Source organism: Amblyraja radiata, chromosome 8, assembly GCF_010909765.2.
Source record: "Amblyraja radiata isolate CabotCenter1 chromosome 8, sAmbRad1.1.pri, whole genome shotgun sequence".
In the NCBI taxonomy this organism is placed as follows: Eukaryota; Metazoa; Chordata; class Chondrichthyes; order Rajiformes; family Rajidae; genus Amblyraja; species Amblyraja radiata.
The window spans coordinates 58,639,911-58,667,257 of NC_045963.1; the positions used below are offsets into that span (position 1 = coordinate 58,639,911).

Consider the following 27,347-nt stretch of genomic DNA (forward strand, 5'->3'; position numbering starts at 1 on the left):
GACCCGCTGAGTACTTCCAGCAGTTTGTTTTACTTTGTTTTTAAATTAAATGATAGGAATGAAATCCATAGCAAGCGTTGAGGCTTGTGATGCTCTTTAATTCTTTTGTTCGTTTTATGTTGACTTGGAAGGTTTTTTTGCGCAACATAGAAAACTAGGTGCAGGAGTAGGCCATTCGGCCCTTCGAGCCAGCACCGCCATTCAATATGATCATGGCTGATCATTTAAAATCAGTACTCCGTTCCTGCTTTTCCCCCCATATCCCTTGAACCCTTAACCCTAAGAGCTAAATCCAACTCTCTCTTGAAAACATCCAGTGAATTGGCCTCCACTGCCTTCTGTGGCAGAACATTCCACAGATGCACAGATGTGCTTTATTTACTGAGGTTTGTTCACCCCCCTCGGTCGCTCCTATTCCTTCGTTCATACTTCAATCCATGTAGCTGGTGATGGAAGAGGCGAGATACCCCCACACCCCCCGTCTTTCGACACCGCTGCAGCGGAGTTGAAATCGGCTGTTGGTCGGTTGGAAAGTTCACCCAGAACTCATTGAACCTCACGCGTTCAACATGTCCGCGGTGTGAACGGGGCGGGGAAGAGGATTTTTGGATCAAACTTTTGCCCGAAGATTAGTTTAAGTGGAAACACCAGGCTCTGTGCAGGCACGGGTTGTGGATCCTGGTGCAAGTCTGGATCTAATAGACTCTGGAAACTGACACTTGCAAACAAGTCTCCGGGTGTGTCTCTCTATACGTTATCCCGGTTGCAACTTGCAGAGAATCGCTGCAAACTTACAAACGATTTCTGAGTCATCGCATCGTGACTAATGTATTACAGAGGAATGGGTTCCCTCAGTTAATCAATCACACCCCACACCACTCCAAGTCGCTGCGGTGTAAGGTCTCAGAGTTGTTGGATAATTTTTTAACGTTGGGTTCAGTTGTACTTCGAGTACCCGCGACACGCAGTCTCTGGGGAGGCTTTCCGAGCGCTCTGGTTTAAATTATACTCGCATTCAGTGCTGGCACGGCTACATTGGTCCGATTTCTTCTTGGCTCCTGTAGAAAGTGTTCCTCTCGACAGTGAGATCATAAGCCCTTTTGTTGTGAACGGGCGAGGGCCAGATGGAATCTTTAAAATGAGTAGGAAAGCGTTTGAATCTCAGTCTTAGTGTGCAAGGCTGCATGTGCAAGTAAGGGAAGCGCCATTCCAGCCAATTCCATTCTCTGTCCGAGCACCCGGGACTCACTCTCCTTCCTCGCGTAGCTATCTGTGTGCATATGTTTGGAATGGGTTATGTTTTTGTAGATATAACACATCTGATACACTGTGGATGGCTCGCTTGTAGTTTAGTTTAGAGATACAGCGCGGAATCGCTGGTTCCCACACATTAACACTATCCCACCAGGGACAATTTTTACATTTACCAAGCCAATTAACCTACAAACCTGTAGGTCTTTGAAGTGTGCGAAGAAACGGAAGATCTCGGAGAACGCAGGTCACGGGGAGAACGTACAAACTCCGTTTTTATAAACAACATCCGTAGTCAGGATCGAACCCGGGACTCCTGCGCTGCATTCGCTGTAAGGCAGCAACTCTACCGCTGCGCCACTGTGACCATGGTTGTAATCATGTATATTGTCTTTCCGCTGACTGGTTAGCACGCAACAAAAGCTTTTCACTACCCGTGACAATAAACTAAACTGAACTGAAAAAGGGTCTCCACCCAAAACGTCACCTATTCCCTTTATCCAGAGATGCTGCCTGACCTGCTGAGTTAATCCAGCATTTTGTTTCTATCTTTGGTGTAAACCAGCATCTGTAGTTCCTTCTTACACACCAATACTGTACCAAGGGAAGATAGTCACAACATGCTGGAGTAATTCAGCGGGTCAGGCAGCATCTGTAGAGAAAAGGAATACGTGACATTTCAGGTCCAGCCCCTTCTTCAGACTTCTCGACCTGTAACGTCACCTTAGTTCCTTAGAGTCACAGAGTGATACAGTATGGAAACAGGCCCTTCGGCCCAACTCGCCCACACCGGCCAACAATGTCCCAGCTACATTACTCCCACTTACATGCTCTTGGTCCATATCCCTACAAACCTGTCCTATCCATGTACCTGTCTAACTGTTTCTTAAACGACGGGATAGTCCCAGCCTCAACTACCGCCTCTGGCAGCTTGTTCCATCCACCCACCACCCGTTGTATGAAAAAGTTACCACTCGGATTCCTATTAAATCATTTCCCCTCCAACTTGACCCTATGTCCTCTGGTCCTCGATTCCCCTACTCTGGGCAAAAGACTCTGTGCATCTACCCGATTTATTCCTCTTATGATTTTGTATACCTCTATAAGATCTCCCCTCATCCTCCTTCGCTCCATGGAATAGAGATTGAGACTACTCAACCTCTCCCTAAAGCTCACACCCTCTAGTCTTGGCAACATCCTCGTATCGTGTTGTTTTTAATACTGTTTTTAACTGTGTATATGTGGGGGGCGAGGGGGAGGGAGAAACATTAAAAATCTCTTCCCTGCATGGGAGACCCAACCTTTTCCCTGTCGTTGGGGCCTAACATCGTGGAGCGGCCACCAACCGGAATGACCTGGGGGCTCCAGTCGCGGAGCCTGCGGAGCTGCGAACTTGCCATCGCGGGACTGCCGGCCTCGGAGCATGGGGAGCGGTGGTGGCTCGTTGCTGCGACTCGATTCCGGGGCTTTTAGGCTCCAGCTGCAGGCCGCTGGACTGTGACATCGGGAGCTCGCAGGTCAGGGTGGGAGACTGATTTTCGGAGCTCCCACAATGCAACTTCTCCAGCCCGTGTTGCGAGGTAGGAACGACCCGGAGCGGGGCCGTACATCGCACGGTGCGGTTTTAATGGCCACGGGACATTCCAACGCCCGCCGGGGGCTCTAACTTTGTGACTTTTAGACCTGGAGCGGGGCCGTACATGGCGCATCCTTAAATGGCCGTGGGACTTACCCTGGGGCTTCAACATCGGGAGAAAAAATGGTGCAGGGGAGAGAAAAGATTTTGCCTTCCATCACAGTGAGGAGGAGATTCACTGTGATGGATGTTTGTGTGAATTGAATTGTTTGTGTGTCTTGTAGGAATTGTTTTGTTTGTATGGCTGTAGAAACGGAGTTACGTTTGAGCCTCACTGAGGTTCAAATGACATGGAATAAATATTGAGTTGAATTGAATTGAATTTGCACTTTCTCTGTAACTGAAATGCTATAACACTATATTCTGCACACATGTATTTTTTTCTCTTTGCACTACACGTTCTACTTGTGTACCGCATGATTCTACTCCTATCGAATCATTTGCCTGGATAGCACACATACAAAGCATTTCACTGCATCTCAGTACATTTGATGATAATTAACATATCATCAGTAATGCCTGGTCTATGACGGGGGATAAAATATCCCAGTGTATTATTTGGAAGAACTGGTGAGTTGGTATCCTTCCCAATAGACCTACAACTAACATCGCTGAGAAATGTTTCCTGATTGTGATATGTGTGTTCTTTCTGGAGAGATTGTTCACCACTACTTGCAATTTCTATTCATACCTTGCAACAGTGAAAATATTTTAAAGTATGCCATTAGAGTCATTGGGTTGTACAGCATGGTAACAGGCTCTTCAGCTTGACTTGTCCATGGCCATCTATACTAGTCCTGTTTGCTAGCATTTGACCATATCCTTCGATTTTCCTATCGATACCTGTCAAAATATCTTCTAAATATTGTTATTGTCCCTGTCTCCAGTTAAATTCTGGGGAGGGTGGAAGGGATTTTATTCTGACCAGGTGTCATAGAAACCACAAACAAAATATATATACACAAGCACTATGTGCAGAAGGCTTAAATTCGACTACCGACTGGATTTAATGAGAAATGTTAGGTGGAACTACAGCAGGGATGGATGGATGAATCCTGCAGCATTGAAACAAGCTGTGGAGTTTGTCCATGTTTATTCTGCAGAGGTTACCTGATATCCCCCAGTTTGTTCCTAATGTTCCTCAATTCCTAGGTAGTTTATTCACTTCTGGATTTGAATTCAACAAGTTCACATTCTTAGACACAGTGCCGGAATAACTCAGCGAGCCAGGCAACATCCCTGGAGAAAATGGATGTGACATTCCGGGTTTTGAGCCTTCTTCAGCCTCAAAGATCAACGTTCATGGCTGCCAACGCTAGTCCCATTTGCCTGCTTTTGACTCGTATCCCTCTAAACAGGAATCACAGAGGGGGAGCAGTGATAGAGGGGCTCATAGAACTCCCGTCAAAGGAAAACTTCTTCAACGTAGGCATACCATGAGGAGATTTCTCAGTGGAGCTGTCAAAATGTAGAATCAAGGAACTGGAGATATTGGTTTACAAACAAAGATACAAATTGTTGGAGTAGCTCAGAGGGTCAGGCAGCTTCTCTGGAGAACATGGATAGGTGATGTTTCAGTTTGGAGCCATCTGCAGACTCAAGTTAAAATGAAGAAGCAAGGAATTGCAGATGGTGAACAGTCAAAAGGTAGAAACAAGGAACTGCAAGTGGTAGTTAGTCACAATGTAGAAACCAGGAACCACAGGTTCCAGTTTGTCATCAGTCAAAACTTAGAAATATGGAACTGCAAATGCTAGTTAGTCAAAATGCAGAATTGTAGTCTGAAGTAGGGTCCCGACTTGAATCATCACCAATCAATGTTTTCTAAAGATGTATCTTGGCCTTACTTAAGCATTTTGTGCGTTTTTTGCAAACCAGCATTTGCAGTTCCTTGGTTCTACAAGTTCACATTCTTGCTGTCTTCCGTATGTGGAGGTAATGGTTTTTGTTCTGCTTGAAGTATCCAGTGAGTTGGTTTTTCACAATGCACTCGTGCTGCACTTTGTTTTGTAGGTAAGAGATTATGAGAGGAGATGCAAAAACTCTTGGTTCCGTGTCCTGATCTGGCTCTGGGATGTGAAGAAGATTTCTTTCCGAGCATTCATCTCCCCTCTGCAAATTATTTACTCCCCAGCTCTCTTGAGAGTCACACACATTCGCTGTGTCTCTCTCCTTTGTAATCTCTCCCAAGAGCTCATTTTAGGTTAGTTTATTAATGTCACACATATTGAGGTATAATGAAAAGCTTTTTGTTGTGTGCTATCCAGTCAGCGAAAAGACTCCACCTGATTAAGACTCCCCCCATCAAGCCAGTCACAGTGTACAGATACAGGATAAAGGGTGCAAGAAAAAGTCCATTAAAATTCAATTTCTCCCAGATTTTTGTGTTTTTTCCATTTTATGTTAGCTGTACATCTGAGATCTGCTTAAGGTAGCTCTGCTTGCTCTTCTGGGTCCTGGGCTCTGGAATTTCCTTCATACATTTCTCTACCTCTACGTCTCTCTCCCCCACTAAGACACTCATTTAAGCCTTTCTCTTTGACTAAGCTTTGGGAAACTTGACACCCTCCTGTGTAGATCAGTGTAAAAACTCTCATGGGGCCTTACCTCTCAGAAGCAGGCTTATTGACTCACTGAATCCACACTGACAATCAATGACACATTTGCATTACTCCTGCACTGATGCCATTTTTTTTATTACCCTGTCGCATTCTCATCAACCCCCTCCAGATCGAACCACTCACCTACACACCAGGGTCAATTTAGCATGGGCAATTAACCTAGTAGCCTGCATGTCCTTCGCATGTGGGAAGAAACTGGAACACCTGGGATCACTGGAAGAATGTGCACACTCCACACAGTCAGTGCCCAAGATCAGGTTCGAATCACTGGAGGTGTGAGATTGCAGCTCTACTACTGTGTCACTCTGCTACTCCCAAGTGCAGTGAAATGCTGGGGAGGGGTAGAGGGCATTTTATTCTGTTAAAGGTGCTACTCAAATGCAAGTTGTCAGTGAGGATGAAGCAAACAGAGCAAAAATTGTGAGGAGAGTTTGAAAAAACTGGAACAGCATCCCACTGAGTAATTGATTCATGGCGAGAAGAGACTTCTTCCCCTAGCTCGGTGGCTGAATGAAGGTGAATAGCCTTAAAATTACAGCAGGACGGTATAGGTATGATGTCAGGAAGAGCATCCTGCGGGGCAGTGGAAATCTGGATCACTGCCCCACAAAAAGCTGGTGGGGCCGTTGGAGTTGTGGGGTGGGACACCTTGGCATGGGATGCTCTTGGGAAAAGGGAGTATTCGTCAGGCTGAAGAAGAGTCGTGACTCGAAGCTTCATCTGTCCACTTCCCTCTGCCTGACCTGCTGAGTTCCTCCAGGAGTTTGTATTTTTGCTCAGGATTCCAGCATCTTTACCACTTGTGTCCGTTTGGCAAGGGGATTGACAACATATAGGCCACCTAACAGCAGTAGTAGAGTTGGGGATGGCATCAAACATGAAATTAGAAATGTGTGCAACAAAGGTAAAACAGTTATAATGGGTGACTTCAAACTACATATAGATTGGGTGAATCAAATTGGCTGAGGAAGTGGAGTTCTTGGAATGTATGCGGGATAGTCTTCTAAACCAACATGTAGAGGAACTAACGATTCCTGTATTGAATAATGAGGAAGGGTTAGTTAGCAGTCTTGTTGTGCGTGGCACCTTGGGCAAGAGTGACCATATATGGTTGAGTTCTTCATTAGGATGGAGAGTGACATAGTTAATTCAGAAACAAGGGTTCTGAACTTAAAGAAAGGTAACTTTGAATGTGGATTAGGAATATGATGGACATAGCACGCCTTGAAGAAATAAGACTCCGACTAATAGATAAATATGACCAATTCTTAAGGAGTTGGTCTCCTTTCATCGACTTTTTGGAATCATGTGATGCAGCGGTACCATAAGGATTGCTGATTTCAGTTCATGACGTGGATAGATTTACATCTCCGAATATAGATTTGAAAAATTCTCTTTTAAGGGGCCTTCTCTTCTATTTCTACTTTCCACTTTTCCTTTTTTATTTTATTTTTTTATTTTTTATATACACACTTCACGTTTTTCTACTCTCTACCATCTATTTTTCCACTTTTTCCCCTTTCTATCGTTTTATTTTTCTTGTCTTGCTTACTTCCTTCTCATAACATAAAACTAGAGGTTGTACATAGAATGGATTACGGTATGACATAGTTGGCACCTAAAATTAGGTGCCACTGTATTGTTTTGTACTGTATTAACTTCTAATAAAATAAACAAAAACAAAAAAAAACACAAAAAAAAAAAACTTTGAGGGTATGAGACGTGAATTGGCCAAGATAGACTGGCAATTGATTCTTAAAGGGTTGACGGTGGATATGCATTGGAAAGCATTTAAAGACCGCATGGATGAACTACAGCAATTGTTCATCCCAGTTTGGCAAACTTAAAGTACACGGTATTGGGGGTTCAGTATTGATGTGGATAGAGAACTGGCTGGCATACAGGAAGCAAAGAGTAGGTGTAAACGGGTCCTTTTCAGAATGCCAGGCAGTGACTAGTGGGATACCGCAAGGCTCACTTCTGGGACCCCAACTATTTACAATATATATTAATGATTTGGACGAGGGAATTGAATGCAACATCTCCAAGTTTGCAGATGACACGAAGCTGGGGGGCAGTGTTAGCTGTGAGGAGGATGCTAGGAGTCTGCAAGGTGACTTGGATAGGTTGGGTGAGTGGGCAAATGCATGGCAGATGCAGTATAATGTGGATAAATGTGAGGTTATGCACTTTGTTGTCAAGAACAGGAAAGTAGACTATTATCTGAATGGTGGCCGATTAGGAAAAGGGGAGATGCAACAAGACCTGGGTGTCATGGTACACCAGTCATTGAAAGTAGGCATGAAGGTGCAGCAGGCAGTGAAGAAAGTGAATGGTATGTTAGCATTCATAGCATAAGGATTTGAGTATAGGAGCAGGGACGTTCTACTGCAGTTGTACAGGGCCTTGGTGAGACCACACCTGGAGTATTGCGTACAGCTTTGGTCTCCTAATCTGAGGAAAGACATTCTTGCCATAGAGGGAGTACAGAGAAGGTTCACCAGACTGATTCCTGGGATGGCAGGACTTTCATATGAAGAAAGACTGGATAGACGCGGCTTGTACTCGCTAGAATTTAGAAGATTGAGGGGGGATCTTATAGAAACTTACAAAATTCTTAAGGGGTTGGACAGGCTAGATGCAGGAAGATTGTTCCCGATGTTGGGGAAGTTCAGAACAAGGGGTCACAGTTTAAGGATAAGGGGGAAGTCTTTTAGGACCGAGATGAGAATTTTTTTTTCACACAGTGAGTGGTGAATCTGTGTGGAATTCTCTGCCACAGAAAGTAGTTGAGGCCAGTTCATTGGCTATATTTAAGAGGGAGTTAGATGTGGCCCTTGTGGCTAAAGGGATTAGGGGGTATGGAGAGAAGGCAGGTACAGGATACTGAATTGGATGATCAGCCATGAATAGAATTCATATTGAATGGCGGTGCAGGCTCGAAGGGCCGAATGGCCTACTCCTGAACCTATTTTCTATGTTTTTATGTTTCTATACGGTTTCAAGGTCAAGGTCAGGTGATTGTCACATGTACCAGTTGAGGTACAGTGATATAGAGTCAAGAGACTTAATTCATGGCTGAATGGAGAAGAGTGAATGGCTGAATAGCTTATTCCTGTTCTCCATTACAATCTGGAGAGAAGCTGGCAATGAACAATGTCTAGGAAGGAACGGAAGGTGCTAGTTTAGATCGAATATAGACACAAAATGTTGGAGCAACGCAGCGGTACAGGCAGAATCTCTGATTTTAAGGGAGAAGGAACGGGTGATGTTTCAGGTCGAGGCCTTCGTCAGTTCTTCAGACTCTGTCTGACAACAAGGTCTGATGGATGGCTTGTTCACCTTGGAAGACCTGCATGGCTTTCCCCGATGTGGGAATTCAGAGAACTTTGACCTTCATTGACTACATATTCGAACCTGGACGGCTATTAAAATGATGCCCTCCACAACCATGTGACCATTCCCACTCAGGAGTTCAACCACCCCCTAATTTTCACCGACATCCTGACTTTGACGTGGCTCATTGTTCCTTCATCTTTGCTGGGTCAAAATCCTGGAACCCTGGAACTAATAGCAACGTGGGAAGCCAGCAATGGTTCAAGGGGGAGGGTCTCATCCTTCTCAAGGGCAATTAAGATGAGGAATATACAATGACTTTGCTTTCAACACCCACATCCCCAAACCAGTATTTTGAACAATATCCAGTATTGAAAGAGCAGGACTCTGTACATAGCTGCTGGACTCTGCTGCCAATTAGCCTGAGGTCAGTTTGCAATGTTAAAGAAAGACTTGTATTATATATCTCCCCATTCATAATCTCAGAATGTCCCAAAGTGCTTGACAGCCAACTGTTGAGGCACGGCTATTGCTGAAATATGGGTAAACTAGCAGCCCAGTTACCCGTAGCAACATTATCCAAACACTAATTAAACAAATGACCGAATAATACGACTGGATACTGATGACGGAAGGATTGGCGAGTACTGAGGAGAATTCCCTTGCTGTTCTTCACAATGGTACAGTGGGATCTATTTTGTGTACCCAAGATGGCAGACGGGAGACCCCATTCGGAATTTGGTTTAGTTTAGTTTAGTTTAGTTTAGAGATGGAGTGCAGAAACATGCCCTTTAGCCTACTGAGTCCTTGCCAACCAGGATCCCTGTACACTAGCCCTATCCTACACATTAGGGACAATGAAAATGTTTTACCGCAGCCAATTAACCTACAAACCTGTACGTCTTTCGAATGTGGGAGGAAACCACAGTTTACGAAGAGTATGTTTCTCCATTACTGCCTCCAGCAGTGTACCTCAGATTATAACCATCCTCCAGGTGAAAAAAACTTCTTCCTTAGACCTCTCAGAATCTCTTCCCCCAATTCCCAAACCTAGGTCCTCTCGTTTTTTGGATTGGATTGGATTGGATTCCTTTATTGTCATTCAGACCTTTCGGTCTGAACAAAACTTCGTTGCCTGCAGTCATACATATAATAATAAATAACAAAACATACAATAAACACAGATTAACATCCACCACAGTGGATTGTTGTGAACCCGCCGGATGATGGTGAGTAAGTCCCGCAGCTCAACCGAGCTCTGCGAACGGGCCGGTTCAAGCTCCGTGGCCCGGGGTGGTCGAAGCTGCCGCCCTCCAGTCCAGCGGGCGCAGCTGCAGTTGCGGGAGTTCCGGAAAAACAGGTCACCAACCTGTGACCTGCGAGCTCCCGACGATGTTGTCCAGTAGCCCGCGGCCGAGCCCCAAATTCAGGTCGCCGCCGCCTCAGCCCCGAAGCCCTGCTCTGTGCTTTTCTGCTCTGTGGTGAACCTCCCTAATATATACCCTATCCATGTCCTTTTTATAATTTTGTATACCTCTCTATCAAGATAGTCAAGAGTGTTTAGTTGTCATTGTCAGAAAACAGAACACTTGCTGTAGTTTAAAAAGCCCATAAATACAACACACAAATATAATAACCAAAACAAATGATAAATTAATAAACATAATATTTATGCTAAAAATAAATGGTCCATAGTGCAACAAAGACATACTCCATAGAAGTTCATACTTCTGGTTAATGTTGTGTGGCGTTCAAGAGCCTGACGGTTGTTGGGTAGAAGCTATTCTTGAATCTCATGGTCACAGTTTTCAGTCTTTGTACCCTTTTCCAGATGGTAGAAGCAAAATGAGAATGGGGCTCGAGTGGTGTAGGTCTTTGATGATATCAGCTGTTTGTTTTGAGGCAGTGCCCTCTGTGGATCCCTTCGATGGTGGGGAGGTCAGTACCTGTGATGGAGCAGACAGTATCCACCATTCTCTGTAATCTCCTTCATTTCTGGGTGTTTGAGTTGCCAGACCAGGCAACTAATTATTTAATTAGTGTTTCGATAAAGTTGTGACAGGTAACTGGGCTGCTATTTTACCCATATTTCAGCAGAGTCAGAGTACACCTGTGGAAATTCAATAGAGTATTTGTTGATATACTGATTCTCCTCAATCATTTAAGGAAGTAGAGGCATTGTTGAGCTTCCTTTTTGATTGCAACAATGTGCCGGGTCCAGGATCAATCTTCAGAGATATGCACACCCAGGACTTGAAGCTATTGACTCTCCACTGCCATCCCACCGATGAAGATAGATCTGTGGATCCTCAGCTTTCCCCTCCTAAGTGAACATTTAGCTCCTTGGTCTTGCAGAGACCTCCAGGTATAGGTGTTCATATTATTCAAGTGGTTCAATGGAGTGGAGAGTCAGCAAGGCCACATCCTCTGTTGATCTATTGTGGCAATTGGCAAATGTAGTGGGTCTAGGCCCTGACTTAGTAGGGGTTGAAATGCATCATAACCTTCAGCACCACAGACATGAGTGCCACCGGTCAGTAGTCAGTGAGACATATCATTGGTACCATGCTCTATCTCAATACATCTGCTCTATGAGGAAGTTTCCCTGTGATTGTGCTTTGGGAAAGTGGAGAGGGAGGTGGGGAAGAGAGCTGTAAGCAGTTCTTGTAGTGCAGAGAGTTGTGGAAGCAGCCCAGTCCATGAATGTGTTTGTGTGATGGCCTGGGCTGCGTCCACAACTCTGCAATTTCTTGTGGTCTTGGGCGAAGCAATTGCCGAACCAGGTTGTGATATATCTTGATAGGATGCTTTGTAGGGTGCAACTGTAGAAATCGGTAAGAATCATTGGAGAAATACTGACTGTTCTTTAAAATCCTCATTATGATCTAAACTTTAAAATAACTTGAAGTGATTCTGAAACTAATTTTGCACTGTTCTGTCACTGTTTCCAAGGAAAAATAGAGACCATGGAGAATTGCCAAGGATGTTTCCAGGAGTGATAGGTATGCCCTTATAGTGCTTAACTGGAGCTGTTTACTTTGGAAGAGAGGAGGCTAAGTGACCTATCCCAAGAGCTTTATATAATTGTGACGAGATTTAATGGGATAGGCTCAGGGAAAGCACTTCCATTTTGTGAAGGAGATCAGAATTGAGTGGCATCGTTAAGAGAAGGTCTCCAGTAAATATATGAAGGAGTCTAGGAGAAATAGCTCAGAATGCAATGCAATCCCTTCAGAGCATGCTTAAGGCAGATAAGCAGAGCAAATGAGGGATAAATCTTGAACACACAAACAGAGCCATTGGGCAAATGCCCTGTTTCCATACTGTGAAGTGATGTATGATTCTCTCCAAGTGAAAATTGGTTGGGGTACACTCATATAATGTACATTCAATCTGTCAAACAATACACTGCAATTCTCATCTTGCTTGCAACCAGAAAGACACTGGACGATAAATAATCATGATTAGATTGAACAAACCTGATTTTTTTTTTTTGCTGAAAAGTAGAAGGTTGGAGTGATAGTCTTCTGGAGAGAAGTATATCGAGTAATGAGCTAGGGTAGATAGTTTGTATTTTTCCCAGGGTGGAAATGTCAAATTCTAGAGGACATTGGGCAGCACAGAGGCACCGCGGTAGAGTTGCTGCCTTATAGAACCAGAGAACTGGGTTCAATTCTGACTACATTGTGCTGTTTGTACGGAGTTTGTACGTTCTTCCTGTGACCTCCTGGGTTTTCTCCGAGTGCCCTGCTTTCCTCACATATTCCAAAGACATGCAGTTTTTTAGCTTAATTTGTTTCTGGGGAGTTGGTGGAAATAAATACAATGGAAACATTTAAAAAGCATCAGGCCAGGCACATGAACAGGCAGGAAATGGAGCTGATACGTGCAGGCAAATGGCATTAGTTTAGATTGGAGTCATGGTCGGTTCAGATACTGTGGGCTGAAGGGCCTGTTCCTGTGCTGTACAGTTGTGTGATTTGTGTTCTGTGAGACAGTCAGGTCTCTTTAAGGAGACAGAATAGAGACCTCCTCCCCAGTGTTACAGCCAACACCACTTTTATATTTGTGATTTTACATTCCTTGAGGTGGACCGTACTGCTTGTAACCTCAGACTCACAGCCATTAATTACAACTGTAAATACATAGTTTGGAAATGATTATTTCCTTGGCCTCAATTTGCAACCTCTGTAATTCTCTCCTCCCACAACAGGGTGTCCCAGCAGTTCATGCTGCTGCCCCACACTCTTGGGTGATGGATGGCCCACCATTTAGGACCTGGTTAAGGGTTATAAACTTCTGACAGATTTATGTGCTCGGTTAGTGAGTTTTAGATTGACAAAGTACAGGGAAGTCGGTCAGGATCTTTTTCCAGGGTGGAAATGTCAAAGACTACAAGGCATGGCTTTAAGATGAGAGGGGCCAAGTTTAAAGGAGATGTGCAAGGCAAGTTTTTATACCCAAGAGAGTGGCAGGTACCTGTTAGTGGCAGTGGTGGAGGCAGATACGATAATGGCACGTAAGAGACTTTTAGAGTGGGTATATGGGTATGTGGGGAATTGAGGGATATGGATCACATGCAGTGCCTTTATGGCATTATATTTAGCACAGATGTTGTGGGCCTAAGGACCTGTTCCTGTGTTGTACCTTTCTATGGTCTATGTCACCAGAAAGGTGGACAAAGCAAGGGATCAAAGACGACCAATTTGGCAAAGGAGCAATTTGTGGAACATAGTTCTGAGTTTTAGTTTTAGTTTTAGAGATACAGCGTGGAAACAGGCCCTTCAGCCCACGGAGTCCGTGCTGGCCACCAATCACACATACACTACTTTTATTGTCACACAAGGGATAATTCCTACAAACTTGCACGTCTTTGGAATATGGGAGGTAACCGGAGCACTCAGCGAAAACTCACGTGGTCACGGGGAGAACGTACAAACTCCGTACAGACAACACCCATAGTCAGATCTAACCCGGGTCTCTGGCGCAGTAAGGCAGCAACTCTATCGCTGCACCACTGTACCGCCCAAAGTGAAGAGGGAGAAGAACAGACTCGCAGTAGTCATGAGATCCTGACAGTTGTGAGCGTAGCACATCTGATGAGAGAATCGCTGAGGACAAATGGAGGGAATTAGCCACTCGAACATCTGGACTGTGTCGTGTCTTTTTATCAATGGATTGCCTCTGCTGGAGTGCATTGGGATCTGATAAGAATATTTCAAACACATTTGCAGACATGTTACTGAATTGGGACCTAGCCCTTTAGTTGCAGTTAGGGAAAGGAGCCAGGAGAGTGTAGGGTAGTGGGGACTGGAGGGTGGGGTGAGGCTGGACGAGAAGGGGACTTCAATGTGCATACTCGCACATACTCGCATACTAGTGCAATGTACAGCATATGGAACACATTAGCTTGAGTTATAAGCCAACATTTTAAATTTAAATAAAGCACACATTTGATTGCTGGAAATAAATCCAGGCCCAGAGAAGAGACGGTAGCTCCCTCTGTCAGCCTGAAGGAAGAATTAACCAGTACTATGTCCATAAGACCATCAAGTCTGTTCTGCCATTTGATCATGGCTGATCTGTTTATCCCTCTCAACCCCACTCTCCTGCCATCACCCGCTAACCTTTGACGCCCTTACTAATCAAGGATCTATCAATCTCCGCTTTAAAAGTACCCAATGATTTGGCGTCCACTGTCGTCTGCGCAATGAATTCTACAGATTCACCACCCTCTGGCTAAAGAGATCCTCACCATGGATATCCCAAGACTTGTGAATATCACTGGCAACGCTGGCCAAAAGGTGATTGCCACTGCAGTTGTTGGTGAGCACTGGTGCTCAGGGAACCTTTCATCATTTTTAGCATTCCTTGATCCCTTTAGTTTATCTATCCACCTCTCCCAGTGCTGTGCAAGACAAAGTATTGGACATATGATGGGAAAGAGGCTCAACCCTGCCGTTCAGTGAATTCCAGGCTAATCTATGATCAAAGCCCATGCACCTGCCCTTTCCCAAAGTACATTTGGTCAAAAGCAACAATCAATCCTGGATTTGGATCTGACACTTAGTTTACTTTAGAGATACAGCATGCAAACAGGCCCTTCGGCCCACCAAGTCCACGCCGACCATCAATCACACGAGCTGTATGTTAACCCTCTTTACCATCCACCCTACACATTGTCACAGTGAGGCAGCAGCTCTACCGGTTGCAGCACTATGTCACCCTTAGAGTCATATGGCATGGAAACAGGCCCTTCAACCAAACTCATCCATGCCGAATAAGTACCCATCTACACTTTCCTTTCTACGTATCTGTCCAAATGCCTTTTAAATTTTCTAATAGTGCCTGCCCCCCACAATTTCCTCTGGCAGCTCATTCCATTTACAAATGTGTGAAAAGGTTGTTCCTCAGATTGCTATTTGACCTGACATTGGCTAGTAACTTTAGTTAATCTGTTCCATATGCTATAAATCAGCTTGTTATGGTCGCTTTCTCTTGCAACCTTACTGCTGACAAACATTTGCTACAGATAACTGCTAATTTTAATGATTCTGAGTGGAATGTAATGTTTTTAATTAATTCTTGTTCTATTTTTTTTAAATTATTTTCTTTTGCCAGTGATTCCCCGATCACCGGGTGGAGTTTCCTTCCATTTGTCCTCTAAGTTTATTAAATAGTGGAAGCTGTAGTTGAATTATTGGAAACTCAGTATAGGTCCACCATCGATTTTCTTGTAACTGGTAGTCCGGCATCTCCTTTAATCCGGTCAAAATTACGATAGCGCACTTGAAATCTTCCGTGGAAGTAACCCCCGCCTCCCCCCCCCCCCCCCCCCCCCCCCCGAAAATGTGGTGCTTCGGCCGGGTGAGGTGGCCGATCTCTACCTCATCAGGACTTCCGCGCCAATCGGCGTGTCGTATTTGTCGTCTGCAGCCGAGGCTCTGGAACTCCGGCCCGGCCGGGGCCCGCAGATACGTTCCCATAGCCAGCTTCTAAGACCGAAGTTGCGGGCCGATATCTCGGCTCCTCGGTGGCCTGGACAGTGTTCTGGTATCAGAGCCCAGGAATGTTAATAAATCTCTAAGGTATGCCAACTTTGAAGAGGCTCTCCTCCTCTCTCCTACTCCAGAGATGCTGCCTAACTCTTACTCCCTCCAGCACTTTTTGTGTTTCAGACTCAGAGATGCTGCTAACTCGCTGAGTTACTCCAGCATTTTGTGTCCTTTTGTGTAAACCAGCATCTTCAGTTTTTAGTTTCTGCCCCTTATTTGCACTTTATCAGTTTATTTATTCATGTGTGTATATATTTATATAATGGTAGATGGACACACTGATCTGTTTTGTAGTCAATGCCTACTATGTTCTGTTGTTCTGAAGCAAAGCAAGAATTTCATTGTCCAATCAGGGACACATGACAATAAACTCACTTGAACTTGAACTTGAACTTGAACTTATCCATTACCCTACTATATGTCCATGGAAGAATTAAAATGCTGCAGATGATGCAAATCAGAAATAAAAACAGAAAGTGTTGAAAATACTTGGCAGGTCAGGCAGCATATGTGGAGATGGAAACAGAGTTAAGGCTTCAGTTCCAGGACCATTCAATCCAAGGAAGACTGAACATTTTAGTGGGAGAGATATTCGGGCTCATGGGTATTAGATCAGGGGGGAATGAATTTATGGAATAATTCCAATAGGAAGCCAGAACAAGATGGACCAAATGGGCTTTTTTTTTGTTGCTTTGTATTAATCTATGAAATAACCTTAATGATTAGACCAATTGCATTTGATAATGCTGTTATGTAACCCCATTTATGTATCTCCAACTCAGCATAATCCTAAATATGTGATGCCATTGCAAATTTCATTGTTTTCTTTTTAACAAGTTTCTTTCTAAAGAAAACATCCTCCAGGGTCCAGGCCTAGTACGTTTCTTCATAATTGTAAACTGCTGTAGCTTTTGCGGTGACTAGAATATGCTGGATATGATTAAAGGAGCAATGCTAGCTACGATGGTTACATGGCATAAAAGGAGCACTGTTTTATTGGTCGATTGAGATTTTGAACACATGGTCCCCATTGGACATTTTGGGGAAGGGAAGAATGGGAAACGGTCCTGCATTCATCCTGAAACACATGCAAAGATCCCCAAAAACACAGACAACTGGAAGATTTGCTTATTTCCACGCACAATCTAATGGAAAATCAGAATAAAATGCTATGGTTGGCCGCAGTCTGTGCTTCCTCGTGCTGTTAGTAGTTTTGAATAGTTTCAGTAACGTTGCCATCAATTTATTGGTATTGGTTTATTATTGCCATGTGTACAGAGATACAGCGCATAACTGTTTTGCGTGCGATCCAGGCAGATTATACCACACATGAACTTCCATCTGGCAAGAGAACCTGGCATAGATCCCATGATTTTCCATTTCCATTCCAACTTCTGCCTGTATTTGTGTCACCCACAACAGAGGATGGGGTGCAATGTCAGAATTCACAGAGGGATTTGATAAAATGGATGTCTTGGGTAATGGACACCATGGAAATGTGAAAATCAAGATTGCAACTGTCTGATGTGACTCGCAGCTCATCTGTGGAAAAGAAAACGGCCCACCAGGTCTTCTAAAGCTCAGGGATTACAAAGAACTATTGCAATGAAGTTCTTCAGATATGCATTACCTAATTATGGTTACCTTTCAGCCTCTGTCCCCAGTGTGGAGTTAAGGGCTTGTTTATGGGCGCCCTGGGCTGAGAACTCTGGAGGAAGGGTTTTAGACTTTATCGGGAATCGAGATAGACCCCGTAATGCAGGAGCAAAGAATCGCAGACGCTAATCTGCATTGGAAAGACACAATATGCGGGAGTAACTCAGCGCTGAAGAAGAGTCCCGACCCGAAAAATCATCTATCCATGTTGTCTAGCGATGTTGCCTGACCCGCTGAGTTGCTCCAGCGCTTTGTGTCTTTCCACTAGACCTGTAATAAGTCTCGGCTGGGTGTTTACTGGGATCTCTGGTGTTTAATAGACGTCCTGATGTTGTTTTTGATCGGGTTTACTACCAACAGTATCAGATCCATATTAAATCATTTCCCCTTCACCTTAAACCTATGTAATCTGGTCCTCGATTCGCCTACTCTGGGCAAGAGACTGTGCATCTACCCGATCGATTCCTCGCATGATTTTAAACATTATCTTGCACACAGCGTTGTTCCCTTCACCTTGTATACACCATTTATGGCTCGATTGTTACTATTTATTGTCTGTCTACTGACTGGTTAAACGTTTGAAAGTTTCACCTCTCAGTAGATAATAAAATAAGACAACCATCACGGTCAATGTGAGACAAAGTCTTTATTCCTATTTGACAAAATAAAAAGACGACTTCTTGCACATATTGAGAGAAGGTGCATCACACCAAACAACATTTGTCTAAAAAAAAACAGATTATTCTTCAGCTCATTAAAGAGCTCGGGTGAAATTCTGACAAAGTTTGTGAATGCACTTTTATCCTCTTCGCACAGCACATTAAGCAGCTGATCATATTGTCCAAATTGAGGTCTCCGTTGAAAGATGGGCTTCACCCAGTGAGACTTCCTCTTAATTCTCTTTTTAATTAATCTCACCCTCTGCCTTCACGCAAGCGTTCTCGATGCACATAGTGGGCTGCTGCATACAGCGCGTCAATGAAAATAACCACCATCCTGTACTCGAAAATACTTAGTATAGGCATGTCTCCAAATGAGCCAATTCAACCAAGGGAGGAATATAGTGTGTGAAAAAACCCAATATAGTGTGTGAAAACAAAGTAACATCATTTGTGCCACGTGATTAACAACACTACAGTTCACGATGTTCATTCAAGATTAACGGGAAAGCTCGGGAGACGGACAAGTCACTCGCACAAATAACAGAAATGCCGAGTACCGTGGGAACTCTTTATCTACCCCCCGTTATATCGTGCGAAACTCGTGCTGGACCACGACCACTTCACTCTGGTGACATCTTGCGTCAACTCGCCCCGTGAAAAAGCCCCATTAGATCAATGCAGTGTTGAAGTTACAATCAGATTTAATTACATGGTATTTGAATTCACTTTGACAGGTACAGGGATAGGACAGGTTTACAGCGATATGAGCCAAACACAGGCAGGTTGGACTAGTGTAACCTGGTAGCCCCAAGGCCAGTGATCAGTGATCCATACCAATAAAAGGGGGACACCCTCCTCACCCCCCCCCCCCCGTGTTCACGCCGCTGGTTTGGCTCCCATCCCTCCCTCAGCCCCGACTCTCCAACACCCGCGGACCATGCAGTTAATCCGAGTTTTTAAATTTTCGTTGATCACAGAATTTCTCACCACAGAGCATGAGAAATTTCTGATCAGCGTGAGGGCGTGAGAGTTTGCTTGAGGGCTCACGCTCACGCTCACGCTCACGCTCAAAGCCCTGAACTCTGCTTCGAGAAGCACAAAGGTGTTGGTAACAGTTTCAGACCATTCTGGGAGCACTGATAGAATAAATAAATAAGGGTCTCAACCGGAAATGTCACCCATCCCTTTTCTGCAGGGATGCTGCCTGGCCCACTGAGTTACTCCACCATTTTGTGTCAACCAACAAAAATAAACATATTTTGGTCCTTGCATAATATTAGCTAAACCGAGACATTTAATGTAGCTGTGGAATGGATATGGGTAATAGAGGCAAACTTCGAAATTCTGTCTCCTGTAAAAATGCAATCAGTGCTAGAAACATTCCACAAGAAAATGAAACAGAGGGTTGGTTTGCATAGGGATTGAAGGCGATCCCAGCAGCCTTCCATAAATGATATTCAATGTTGGGTGCATCAACAGAATGCCATGCACAAATCAGGAAAGAATGAATTCAAGCATCAGTGCTGATCTCTGCCAGAGTCCCTGGAGGTTACCTCAAACATTCGCCTGTGGACAACCTCCATCGGCCAATGAAAGGGATTGTGTTGCAGGTCGCTAAACTGCCTTCCCTGCTTCCATATTTCACATATTAATTGGCTCCATATAATATGTCGTGTCCTGTTTGTTAAGTTGAGTGTGCTCTTTGAAGTGTTTAATGTTACCGAGCCCTTGGGGAACTTCTGGTGACAGTGATGGGGAATGTAGATGTTTCCATCCTGACAAAGCATTTTTGCCTTGATACGTAGGTTTAAGATTCTGGTATAAGGTTGCTGCGGTTTATTGTTGCATGCTACCGTGTCATTAGCGTGTGTTGGTGGATTTAAGGAAGGTTTTGCAAATCATCCTGTTGTTTTTGTCTGGATTGATTATTTGTTTTTGTGGATTATTGGTGTAATTAGATCTTTCAGGGGTATAATCTTATAGTTTGCATGTGTTTTGGCAGATTATTTCTTGTTTTGGAGCATAGTTGATATTCTTATTTTCCTATTCATTTCCACATATTGAACTTCCATATGACATAGGCGGACATTCAGCCCATTAGGTCTAAACCAGCTCACAGGTCAATCCTATCCCCCCCCCCCCCCTCCCCCCCACACACCCACCACCTCATATGTTTTCCCAGTAAAAAATGATCTCCACATTCTCATCGATTCCTGCCAGATTCTACCACTGACCAGAGGCAATTTACAGAGGAATATTAACCTAACAACCCGTGCATCTTTGCAATGCAGCAGGAAATCAGATCATGTGGAGTGAAGCGCACAGGGAGAACGTGCAAACTCCTCATAGACAGCAAAGGTCGGGATTGAATCCGGGTTACAAGAGCTGTGAGACAGCAGCTCTACCAGCTTTGTAGCACAATGGCACAACTGGTAGAGCTGATGCCTGTCAATAGTTTGCCTTGATATGCATGACTGGGTTAGTGCCATGAAATATTTATGCTTAGTGATGCAAGCGTGTGAACCTGTGGAATTCATTGCCACAGACGGTTGTGGAGGCCAAATCAAAGGATAATTTCCTAATTTAAAGAAGGACATCCTTGTGAATGAGGCAGTGCAGTGTAGGTTCATGAGATTGATCCCTGGGACTGTCATATGAGGAAAGATTGAAAAGACTAGGCTTGTATTCACTGGAGTTTAGAAGGATGAGGGGGATCTTGTAGAAACATATAAAATTATAAAAGGACTGGACAAGCTATATGCTGGAAAAATGTTCCCAATGTTGGGCGAGTCCAGAACCAGGGGCCACAGTCTTAGAATAAAGGGGAGGCCATTTAAGACTGAGGTGATAAAAAACATTTTCACCCAGAGAGTTGTGAATTTGTGGAATTCCCTGCCACAGAGGGCAGTGGAGGACAAGTCACTGGATGGATTTAAGAGAGAGTTAGATAGAGCTCTAGGAGCAAGTGGAATCAAGGGATATGGGGAGAAGGCAGGCACGGGTTATTGATTGGGGACGATTAGCCATGATCGCAATGAATGGTGGTGCTGGCTCGAAGGGCCGAATGGCCTCCTCCAGCACCTATTTTCTATGTTTCTATGATATTTTTAAGGTGGAGATTGACAGAAGTTTAATTAGTAAGGGAGGAGCAGAAATTCTGGGCAACAAAGCTTACTGGATGCTGCCAAGTGTTCAGTGTGAGAGAAAAATGAAGTGAGGGAGATTGACTCTCAGTCTGATGAAGGGTCTCGACAGAAATGTCACCCATTCCTTCTACCTTGTGATGCTGCCTGTCCCTCTGAGTTACTCAAGCATTTTGTGTCTATCTTCGGTGAATTTACTGAGATTGGGTACGTCAAGATGTTTCCCCTTGTCCATGAATCTCAAAGGAAGGACATAATTATTGGTATTGGTATTGGTTTATTATTGGCATAACGACTGAGATACAGTGAAAACATGCCCTTCGGCCCAACTTGCTCACAGCGACCAACATGTCCCATCTACACTTGCCCCATCTGCCTGCGTTTGGCCCATGTCCATGTCTAACCATGTCCTATCCATGTACCTGTCTAATTGTTTATTCAACGTTGCGATAGTCCCTGCTTCAACTACCTCCTCTGACAGTATGTTCCATATATTGCCACCTCTGTTGGCAATGGGTTCCATCTATCAACAATTCTGTGGGGGGGAAAAGCAACTCTCAAATCATCTTTAAATCTTCTTCCACTCTAATTAAACCTATGTTACTACCACAGGAATAGGATTCTCACTGTCTACCCTATCTGTGCCTCTAATTATTTTTTTTACCTCCATTAAGTCACCCCTGAGCCTCCCTCCTCCTGGGAAAACCCCAGCCTTTTTAATCTCACCCCATAACTAATATTTCCCTTTTCAGGCAACATCCTGAAGAATCTCCTCTGCACTCTCTCCAATGCAGTCAGATCCTAGCAGGTTCATAAGGCAGTGGAACATATACTTATGAAATTGGTTAAAGTTCAAATTTCTTATGAAACAGCAAATTGTTATTGTCACTACTAGATTCCCAACACCTTCCGTATGGTGTAATTACCAGCTTGAATATGCCACTGGCATATATACCGAGAATTATTTCTGGCTGCATTACCTGTGGTCCACTTTTGATGTTTTTACAATCATGTACTGCACCCTGGTTTCAGAAATTCCTTGTGTGGTGCGTGAAAGCAGGTAATTGAATTGAAAGGTCAGCAGAATATGCTCTTTTTGGTTGGAGAAATAGCAGATGGAATGTAATCGGAGCAAGGGGTGACATGGTGGAGTAGCGGTAGGGTTGCCGCCTTACAGAGCCAGAGACCCAGAATCAATCTTGACTACGGGTACTGTGTATGTTTTCTCCCCGTGACTTGCGTGGGTTTTCTCCGGGAGCTCCGGTTTCCACCCATACTCCAAAGACGCACAGGTTTGTAGGTTAATTGGCTTTGGTAACATTTCGAAATTGTCCCTTGTGTGTGTGTGTGGGGATCGCTGGTCGGCGTAGACTCGATGGGCTGAAGGGACTATTTCTGCGCTGTATCTCTAAACTAAAATATTCTAGGCAGTTCTACTGTAACACAATAGTTGTGTTCCTAAGAAACCTTGTGTTAGAAAAAATTGTGTTAAAATAGCATGTGTTAGTGAGGACGAGGGGATTTGGAGCTAGAGAATTTCACACGTGCATTTTCTAAACTCTGTGTTTTTTAACAGCTTTAAAGTTATATTTGTTACTGCAAGCTAAAAATACTAAAGGCTGCTTAATAGAGTATCGTTACTCAAGTGTCTTTGTAAACAATCACTTCTCAATTTCAGTGGCTAACTGCGGTGAAACAGACAATGTTATCGGATGGCATTAACATTGAATTCTCCCAATTTTGCTAGCCCTTGCTGTCTCCTCCCCTTCCTTAACCCTCTAGCTGTCTCCTCCCACCCTCCCATCCGCCCGCCCTCGGGCTCCTCCTCCTCCTCCCCTTTTTCTTCCTTCTCCCCCCCCCCACACCCCATCAGTCTGAAGAAGGGTTTCGGCCCGAAACGTCGCCTATTTCCTTCGCTCCATAGATGCTGCTGCACCCGCTGAGTTTCCCCAGCAATTTTGTGTACCACCAATGTTATCTGATTGCTGTGGGAAGCAATATTCTTTCCCCTTGACAGTAGTTTTATCAGACAGCATCTGTTCTGGTCAATTTTCAAAGTAAGTTTTATGTGGATCCTCGACTTCCTCATTCACAGACCACAGTCTGTCCGTATTGGTGGACTTGTGTCATCCTCGATAACAATCAGCACAGGAGCAACTCAAGCCTGCGTGCTCAGCCCCCTGCTGTACTCACTCTATACTCATGACTGCATAGCCGGACATAGTGCGAACTCCATCGTCAAGTTCACCGACGACACCACTGTTGTGGGACGTATCACTGATAGGGGCGAGTCAGAGTATAGAAGTGAGATCGACCGATTGACCAAATGGTGCCAGCACAATAACCTGGCTCTCAACACCAGCAAAACCAAGGAACTGATTGTGGACTTCGGAAGGGGTAGGATGGGGTCCCACAGTCCCGTTTATATCAATTGGTCGATGGTGGAAAGGGTCAAGAACTTCAAATTCCTGGGTTATGCATATTTCCAAAGATCTCTCCTGGTCCCAGAACACTGATGCAATCATAAAGAAAGCACATCAGCGCCTCTACTTCCTGAGAAGATTATGGAGATTCTGCATGTCAAGGAGGACTCTCTCGAACTTCTACAGGTGCACAGTAGAGAGCAGGAAGGTTCACAAAATTGCTGGAGAAACTCAGCGGGTGCAGCAGCATCTATGGAGCGAAGGAAATAGGCGATCTTCCAGCATCTGCAGTTCCTTCTTGAACACAGTAGAGAGCATGCTGACCGGTTGCATCATGGCTTGGTATGGCAATCTGAGCGTCCAGGAGCAGAAAAGGCTGCAATAAATCATAACCACTGCCCAGTCCATCATCGGTTCTGACCTCCCTACCATCGAGGGGATCTATCGCAGGCGCTGCCTCAAAAAGGCTGCCAGCATCATCAAGGACGCACACCATCCTGGCCACACACTCATCTCTCCGCTGCCATCGGGTAGAAGGTACAGGACCCTGAAATCTACAACATCCAGATTCAGGAACATCCTCTTCCCCACAGCCATCAGACTATTAAACACAACTTCAAACAAACTATGAACTATAACAACCTATTGCACTTTATCTGTTTACTGATGTGTGTATATATATATGTTCTATGGTATATGGACACTCTGATCTGTATTTATGACTACAATATCATGTTGTGCTGCAGCAAGCAAGAATCTCATTGTCCTATCTGGGACACATGACAATAAACTCTTGACTTGACTTGAAGTGTAGGAAGGAACTGCAGATGCTGGTTTACACCGAAGATAGACACAAATGCTGGAGTAACTCAGCGGGGCAGGCAGCATCTCTGGATAGAGGGAATGGGTGATGTTTCGGGTCGAGACCCTTCTTCAGACTTTTAAGTGGTTCTTTAGTCCACAATTGAAATTGCATTACAAACAATTAGGCCACTGTACAACTAATAGTCATCCCTACTTCATCAATTATAATATATCTAATATATGGTATGGAAACGTGGTTTATTCCATGACGACTTGTATTTTTAGCTTAGTTTAGTTTAGAAATACAGCATAGAATCAGGCCCTTCGGCCCACCAAGTCCGCCCCAACCAGGAATAACCCCATACACTATCCTGCACAATAGGGACAATTTACAATATCTACTGAAGCCAATGAACCTACATACCTGTATGTCTTTGGAATGTGGGAGGAAATCGGAGCACCACGCGGTCACGGGGAGAATATACATATTCTGTACAGCCAGCACCCATAGTCAGGATCTAACTAGGGTCACTGGTGTTATAAGGCAGCAACTCTATTAGTGCATCGCTGTGCCGCCCCTGAAACCTGTATTTAATTGACTGAATTTTCATCACAAAGCTACTGTTGTGCAATTTTGCACGTGACAGTTGTTGGTTGCACCATTTGCGTTTGACTCTGAAATCTGTGGGATTGCGTCATAAGAACATGTAGAGGTAACATACGGGAGGGACCTGATTGCACTAAAGTAGATACAGAGGTGATTCACCAGGATGTTTCTGGGATGTGGGGTTACAATGTCTTAGTTACAAGGAGAGGCCCATAGGTGGGGTTACAATGTCTTAGTTACAAGGAGAGGCCCATAGGCAGGGTTGGTTTCCATAGATCAGAGGAAGCTGAGAGGGGAACCTGATGGATGTATATAACATTACGAAAGGCATAGATTCAATGATTCAACGATGCTTTATTGCCACATGTACCTGTGTACAGTGGAATGCTTATTTTTGCATCCAACCCAGTAAAATCATACCATAGACCTCACCTAGGCAGTACACAAGCATTGCCACGTTTCTGGCGCTGATAAAGTTACAGATGTTCACTGAACTGTCCTGTCTTCTGCTTGCCACCGCTCGTGGCAGCAGGCAGCCCTCCACCGGGTCTACCATTTCTCGTTGGCGCCCCGCAGAATCCTCCCTTTGTTCTCAGTAGTCCCCCGCCAGGTAGCTCCCGGCTGTACAGGTCCCCTCCCTTTTTTCGGCGGTGCGGGTCCCTTATGCTCTTGATGCTCCACCTCGATCTCAGTGCTCCATTTCACTCTCAGCGGATGTCTCGGTGGTCCCCCTACACCCACAGTGCTCCACCTCTTTCTTCATGCTCCACCTCTCTCTTCATGCTCCACTTCGTTATTGATGCTCCACCTCGTTATCGATGCTCCACCTTGTTATTGATGCTCCACCTTGCTCTTGATGCTCCACTCGTTATCGATGCTCCACCTTGCTCTTGATGCTCCACTCGTTATTGATGCTCCACCTCGTTATTGATGCTCCACCTCACTCTTGTTGTTCGACCTTGTTCCTGGTGTTCCACCTTGCTCTCAACATCTTGGCGATTCCCCCTACGCTTTCAACACTCCACCTCGCTCAATGCCCTTGGCGGTCCCCCTACGATCTTGGTCCACCTCGCTCACGGGACCCTTCTCGCTCTCGGTGGTGTGGGTCCTGTCGACGTCGGTGGCTCAGGCCCAAGTTCGGACACCGCAGTGGATGAGCCAGGCCATCTGGCGAGTTGCCGTCCGGCAGTGGGCGGGCCGGGCTATCCTCGGCGTGCAGGTCCTCTGTCTTCGGTCAGCGGCAGGTGTGCGGCAGCAAGACTGCCTGCTTCCTGAAACACTGCATGTACCTGTCTAAATGTTTCCTAAATTTTGCGATTGTACCTGTCTCAATTACCTCTTCTGGCAGCTCGTTCCATTCACCCACCTTTCTAATTTCTGAAAAAGCACCTTGCACCTGCGATGAGTTCTCTGCGTCTCTCTCCAGAGGTGCTGCCTGACCTGCTAAGCGTTTTCTGTTTTTATAGTTCATATTTCCATCTCTTGCAGTTTTTCTTTTGATTTTCCACCAAGAATGGTTGGTCTGTGAATAAGCAAATATGCTAACATTTCAGAACGTTGCATATACCTCTATTCCCTCTCCACCCAAAGACTTTGTTCCTTTGTAATGAACCATCTGAAACCTCTATGTGGGAGGTGAGAATGCCAGAGACTCGGAAAGTAGCTTGAGTATTAAGTTGCCCGCGAAGACATTGCAAATATTCGTCATGTTTCATTAAACTCACTCAGGTATCTTGCTGAATATAAACTTCCTCCTGTTGCTCACATTCAACATAGCGTTGGTGCCAGAATGAAACGGGGAACCCGTTTAACATCCCCATGTTGGCCTTCTTCCTAGCTTCATGATTGAGACATACAGATGAAATTAAGGTAACTGCAACCCTGTGAATGTTTTCTAAAGTATTACTCCTCCAGTGTTCTTTAGGGCAACAGAATGACGCAGCCAGTGGAGCTGCTACCTCATTGCACCAGAGACCCCGGTTCAATCCTGACCTCTGGTGCTGTCGGTATGGGGTTTACACATTCTCCCTGTGATCACATCGATCCTCAGATTTTCTCCCACCTCTTAAAATGTGCAGATTAGCCACTTAAATTGTCCCAAGTGTGTGGGTGAGTTGTCGGGGTTGGGGGGAGTTGATGAGAATGTGGGAGAG

The 27,347-nt window shown here is 44.7% G+C and overlaps 1 protein-coding gene across 23 annotated transcripts in view; it reads left to right on the forward strand.

The window, feature by feature from the left end:
* The window catches only part of adgrg6 (adhesion G protein-coupled receptor G6), a 195,230-nt gene that overhangs the window by 41,676 nt on the left and 126,207 nt on the right, over window positions 1–27,347 (forward strand). The window lies entirely within an intron of this gene.